Source organism: Pinus tabuliformis, chromosome Q, assembly GCF_031772625.1.
Source record: "Pinus tabuliformis cultivar Carrire ecotype Pingquan chromosome Q, CPIR1, whole genome shotgun sequence".
Taxonomy (NCBI): Eukaryota; Viridiplantae; Streptophyta; class Pinopsida; order Pinales; family Pinaceae; genus Pinus; species Pinus tabuliformis.
The window spans coordinates 306,622,437-306,629,810 of record NC_142296.1 but is presented as its reverse complement, the minus strand read 5'-3'; positions in this window follow the sequence as shown (position 1 = coordinate 306,629,810).

Here is a 7,374-nt window from a genome sequence, read left to right as displayed (position 1 = left end):
CAAATCTTCATCCATATCACTCAGCATGCTAGAGAATGTATTTCTGCATATAATTCAATTGCGAATATGGAAATTTTCTAATAGAGACAAAGTCGAGCAACTATTGTCTATACGGATATTACCCAAATTAATCATTGGATGAATTCTCATGATCATGATAAATTCATAACATAATCAGAACCCAATCAAATGAAATAAATTTAATGAAATCAATTATAGTATCGCCTCATAAGAATTCATATCAACTAATATCAATAGTTACAAATAGATCTTAGTTAAGATCATGATTGGTAATAGTTATGTCGTCTGATATTCCACCACCTTAAATATCAACATTGGTGTGGAGGTTCCTCCGCACAGTGAAATCTCCACACTTGGAAAGCTCTGTACAATATAAATTGGAAATTATTTTAGTCCCCCCACTGCCCCTTCGCCCCCTCTCATCTACTTAAAGGACCTGCAATTGCGTAAGTTTTGGCATCATTGAGAAGAGTAGTAACATATTAATGTGAGTGTTAGTGTTAGCGTAAGAGCACTCACCTACGAAATATCTACTCACAAAATTATCATTTTTTTATTTTAAAATTATTTTTCAAGCACGCACAAGTACCAAAAATAAAATTCCCTCCATTATGGAATTATGTCCCATCATAGCTGGCTAAGCCAATCGGAAATTAGAAATAGCATTTCTAGAAAATTAGAAAATTATTTTTGAATTTACTGAAAATAAGAATATTAAGCATTTTCTTGAAACTTTGGTTAAAATTGTAAAAACTCCCAAAATATTGGAAAGTCAACACACTTTGATGTGGGACAAATGCTATAGTCCCTAAGGATGCAGGGACTAATAATAGCATGTGTGAGGTTGGCTTTTACTCAAATGCATCATCTTTTTCCTCCTTTAACGGACAAAGCTTGGCTTCTAACAACAATATATGAAAACGAAACAACATCCTTGAATCTTAGATGACAATGGCATTACCATAGCCAGGGTGCACTATTACGCGGAGTAATGAATGAATCCCAACAATCCTACTTTGGAAATGGAAGACTCTGATCCTTTATCTGGACTTGAACCAAAAGGGCCATAACTAAAAACATTTTTTTGTAGTTGGGATTTGGCAGGCTTTATCTACCATGAACAAATTCAGACCGTAAACTATGTTCTGCTAATTTTATGTATTCAGCAGATAACCATCAATGGTTGCATCCTGGGTTCAACGTAGAGCCCAGCTTATGTTTATTTTTTTTATCATCTCCAGTGCTCTGATGGGTGTCATCGTTTATTTTTTGTGGCTTAGGGGATCATTTGCATGTGACCAATCTCGAGATTGCGCATGGAATTAGAGAGGCATTTTTCGATCACCATGGAATTTAGTTTAGGACTGGGACCAGACGGTGTCACTTTTCCCTTTAGTATTAGGTGGAATACAATCTCATCTTTTTTCAATGTTGGTGACTTATCAACCTTGGTTTCATTTTGAATACCCTTTGGACTAAGCTTGACCGATAAATTATTTTATTATTTCATGGCATTATTCTCCGATGAGTTGCTCCAGGGGTTTATTTCATGATCAAAATTTGGTACAACATCTTTCTCCAAATGGGAGCCATCATCGACCATGGAATTTGTTGGAAAGGTAGAGGCGAAAAGGCACAAATTTCACACACAAAATAACACGAGTTGCTACTCTTCTATTGACCATACAAAACTTGATGATTACAATGAACCCGATGAAAGGTACTTAAACTTTTTCAACTGGAAAATCGCCAAAAATAACTTAACGTGCACTCACACACTAAATTTGGACTTCTCTAAATATAAACTAAACTCAACCTGACTCACACTTAACTCAATTAACTCACAATCTAAATCTGGATTGCACTTAATACATCTTATCTCTTCATGCATCACTTGACTTCGATCTTGCTAGATCTTCATGTGGGAGTAATCACTATTTCCAACACTCCCCCTTAATTATGATCATATGAATCAACATAACTCAAACAAGACTCAACTATGCCTAGTACGCTTACAATAGAAATTGACTGAATCATCACTTAAACATGTCTCGTGCTCTAAGTCTCATTTAGGCTTATAATGACTCAAAACTTTGACAATTTTGCATTTTATTTTTTGTTTCTTCCAAATTCAGTATCATCGAAATTGCTGCATTGTTTGTTGTGTTTTCTTGTTGTAGGCTCCATAATTATTCACTTGTTGATACTGCGAATTTTCTTTGTCTTCTCTTGTATTTGTTCTAAATCTGTCTTCCACAACTTTATTCTTCAACAATTATTTCACTCATGGATTGTTGCCACAACTTTTCATATTCAAACTGTCGCCTTTTCTGTACTTCTTGCGCATCATATTCTTGATCTTCTTTCTGCGATATTTCTTGATAGTAAAATATGATTTCTTCTTAGATCCATTGTTGAGAAATTGTTTCAATGCTTTCATCTTTGTCTTCAAAAACGTCCATCTCTTTCTCTTCACTTTCATCATCATGTACTGTTGCTTTTTCCCTGTACTCTGCACACTTAAGACCAATGTCATAAATATATTTATTATGCTCTGCAATGGGAAATTTCTTTTCTTCATCGTCCTTGTCTTCCTTCTCTTGTTCTGCCATTGCATCATAATTTTGATTTTTTTCATAAACTTGTTGTCTTCCTCTTGGCTTCCAAACACAATTGGTCTTCGCTCACCAAATAACAGCATATCAAAAAGAGATAAATGTTGCATCATGTGCAACCACTCATCACCAGTTAATAGTTTTTCATCAAAGTTAACATCAACATAATTTTCGTCCACTATATTGTGGGATGTCTGAGCATGCATGTGCTCATTAATAATTTCAACTTCACAAAATTCATTAATTGTAGTTGGATTCACCAATTCACATCTCACTTTACAGTGATCATCCGCATGTGTTTCATCGTTGTGGGATTCATCATCATCTACACCATCCATGTTATAGTGGAGTCCTTAAGCATTTACATGCTCTTGCTCTGCTTCACACGCAGAGGCTTCAACTTCTCTCTCTGCAATCTTTGTTACATCTTCTTCATCCATATGCATGCCTGCATAATGGGTTTCATTTTTATAGTCGTCGTGACCATTATCCACCTTTGAGTGGGATTCACCAAGATTTTTTGTTTTCCTAGAGTCTTTCTCATCTGCTCTCAAATCTATGGCTGACTCAACAAACTGTGACACATCTTGTTGCTGCATGTCACTCCCCCTTGCACTAAATTCTTCTTCTGGGATCTTCCATGCTTCCTTGGAAGTTGTAGCTTTTGCTACCTTACACAAAAACTTCTCATCCAATGCCTATTTTATAAAATCCAATGCTAAAGAATTGCATACTTCATCATATGGAACATTATAGTGGTACTCAATTAACTCTTTACCTTAAAGAAAGCTTAGCATTTTGATAACCCAAAAATCAAAATATTTACCAATAAACATAGGAGGTGGTTACAGATCAAAGCTACACCAATCAACCTCGATTTCTTCTTTGTCTTCTGCTAGGCTACTCAATTCCTAGACTACGCCCTGAACCTCTTTAACCATGGAAATGATATCTGCTTCTTCTTTTCGATTCCTTTTCTTAACCTACTTCAATTGCACTATACGACCCATGACAGTTGTCTTTCTTGTGTCTTGTAGCTACTTAACTCATCGCATGAGGGTATTTTCCATATCGCTCCTAAAAAATAAAAAAATAACAAAATAATGATGTTTAATATGCGCCCCTTGTAAGACACAATATTCACCCAAAACACTGTCATACTTGACAAAACAAAAAACTTTACAGAACAATACACCTTTCCCTTTCCAATAAAAATTCCCAAAACCACAAAAAAAATTCCGCGTTGAAATAAAACTGCAATTTTGGATGTATTTTTTTTTAATCTAATAAAGAATAAAATAATATCTTCGCACCTTTAAAAAACGACCCTCCTTATAAAGCACCTTTTTTTTTAAATATACCAAACAAAACTTTAATAGTTCCAAACCCTCGAAATAACTCTACAAACCCTTCCAATAACTTAGGAAACCCTTTAAATTCTCGTATCTCTATATCCAAGCCCTTTTTAATCTTTATAACATGCCATGCGTTGACACATTTTAATAAAACCTACAACATGTGATGCTTGACACATTTTAATAGAACACTTCAAAATTTCCGTGACCCTTTAAAATAAAACCTTTTGGATTAAACCTTGGCTGCTGCCTTTTAAAACTTTTCAAATAAATATTTCGAAACCTTTTTAAACTTGCTATCCTCGCACTTTAAACGAAGACTTTCGAAATTTTCTATTAAAAAACCTTTTGACTTCTCACCAGCAGAGGATTGGGATTGGGATTGAAGCCCCACGAATTATCAGACGCGATAAATAGATTGTTCTCCAGCAATCACGGCCTGCTAAAAGCAGGAACGAGATTAGACCAAAACTAGGAAATTAAATAAGAATCAACCTGGTAAAGAATAAATAGTCATAAAATTCTTGTTCTACATATATTTTTTTCAGCAAGGAAAAACTCTCTGTTTTATATTATGTTTAAAATAGTGAATATATATAATCAACAGAACGTCATCATAGCACTGATTGTGTATCCAATATTTAACTGCACAGGGAATTACAAATTTACTACAACCTCAGCAACAACCATATACTAAAATAGGCAACAGAGATTAGACTCCTTCAACAGCATCTGCCCCTTCCTAAATATCTCTCAAATTCTCATTATGGAAACGAGAAAGCATTAAAACACATCTGATCTAGAATTTGTTCTTCATACAGCAAAATATATAGTGATCTTTTACCTGTCTTTTTTATACAGGACCATATACAAAACATTTACAAAAAGTGATACAAAAAAAATTAAGGTACTTATCTGTGCTGATGCTCTGCTCCATTGTCAAGGACTTTAGAGCACTATCCTGGCATGTTAATGCTTCCTACTTCTGTCATTTTTGACCCCATTTTTACCTGGATATGCATACCTTCTTCTGTGGCTAGTAATCATTTTTTCGACATTTCATCTGCATTCTTGTTGTACGCTCTGCTGATGTGTTGTATGGAAGATTGCTGAAGAGTGCTCCATAGGCTTTGTATGCGTTTCAGCCAGCATTGTAGGGAATTTTGTTGTATATTATTCTTCTCCAAGATGTGATCACCCATACATGTGGAAAATCCATAAATTTGTATTTGTGGGATATCCAAAAATTTGGTAATCCATAGTAATCCCCATAAAGCAATTGCTTTTGCTTTCATACTTGTTCCCTCTCCCGCATTCCAGTGAATCCAGTACTCTTGTTCTTCTGTCACCTTTAGCCAAATTCCACAACCACATCTCCCTCCTTGTGATGCCCCATCAAAAAACCCAGCCGAGTATTTGGTATCCTGTACCATCCCCTTGTCTTCCTTCTCTTTTTCATTGGTGCCAGTTCTCTGATCTGATTTGGTCCACTGTTCTATGTGCCCACAAATCAAAACCTCTCTCCATCTACTGGTTCCAAAAAACAGGTGGTTACAACCTTTCCATATCTCTTAGAAAATGACCAGTGTGAGCAATCACCAACTTGTGCATTGTGTACTCCATCATTTTAAACATTCATCAATTGTATTAAAATGTATGTATGGTATTTGCTTCTTGTTGGTGAAGTGCTTCCGGATGCTTATAGATCTTGGACAGTGTAAGAATAAGTGACAATTATCCTCTCCTTCTTTCCTATACAGGAAACATATCCCAAGTCCATGATATTTCCTCTTCTGTAAATTTTCCCATGTAAGATTCTTATTCTGCCATGTTAACCATAGGAAAATGATAATCTTTATGGGAATACTAGTTTGCCAAAACTTATAAAACCAACAACATTCCACATCCTGTGGCACCTTCATACACAATTTGAGATAGAAGTCTGCCACTTCAATCTCTCCAGACTTCTTCTTTTTTCCAGCCCAGGTGATGCGATCCCCTTTGTTGTCATAACATATACCTGCATCTTTTAATGATTAAACAAGTTGGAACCAATCGTTCGTACTGTCTTGTAAGGTTCAGTTGGATGGAGTCAAGCCAGATTGGTATATTATCACTCCATTCACTGATCATTTGGTTCAAAACAAATATGCCCTTTCTATTCAGGTGGTTTATTAATTATGTTGAACCAAGTCAGATCTCACCGGATCCAATAACACTGTCTATACCCAAGATAATTCTATTTCCAGAACCAAACATCCATGAAATGTTCTAAAATAGGATATTTTTAACCATGTTGAAACTGTTCCATATCTTAGACCCACTTTTTTTCTCAGTTGCACCTTGTCTCATCCAATAGGTAAAATCCATATTCTTCATGTACTTGAACCAAATCAATTTTCCCCATATGCCATTACTGTTGATTCCCCGCCACAGTGATTTTAGAATCAGTGCCTAGCCAAAAATTTTAAGATTTAGAATACCCCATCCGCCCAGCTTTTTTGGTCTAGTGATCCTCTCCAACTTGACCAGATGATATTTGCAGCTTCTTCTTGCACCTGACCAAATATAGTTTGCCATTATGCGATTTAGTGATTTTATTATCAGCTGCGAGACGCGGAATAGATGATCCCAATAGACCCCCAGTTGCGTAAGAACTGACTGTGTGAGGGTGATACGACCTCCCATTGATAAACATCTGTGCTCCCACCCCTTAATCCTCAAGTGGAATCTATCCACTAGCCACATCCAATCAACATTTTTGTAATTCCTTGGCTTTAGGTGGTATCCCAGATATTTCATTCCATTTTCTAAATTTACTGCATTTACCCCAAAACACCTCTGGATATAGCTGATATCATCGTGGTTGCAGGATCCATATAGGATGATAGATTTGTGTTCATTTTGAACAAGACCAGTTTCTCTTCCAAACTTCTTAAAAATTAATGACAGTGCATGCCACTTGAGTCTGTTTATCATACCCATCAGCAAGATATCATCAACAAAGAAACTGTGGGAAATAGAAATATGACTGCTAATTTTTAGCACTTCAAACTGACCTGTGTTCACAGCTTTTTTAATTATCAAACTTAGGCCATCCATCGCTAGTATGAAGAGAAGGGGAGACAAAGCACACCCCTGTCTAAGTCCCCTGCCCACAACAAAGAATCTTGATGGGTATCCATTAATTATCACAACATATCGAACTGTTGTAACACATCCCATAATCCATTCTGCCATGTTTGTTCTTATGCCAACTTTATGAAGGACCAGTCTCAGATAATCCCAATCTAAGTTGTCATATGCCTTTTTAAGGTCCACCTTCATTATTGTTACATTCATCTTTTACATTTTATTATTATTATTATTATTATTAATTATAA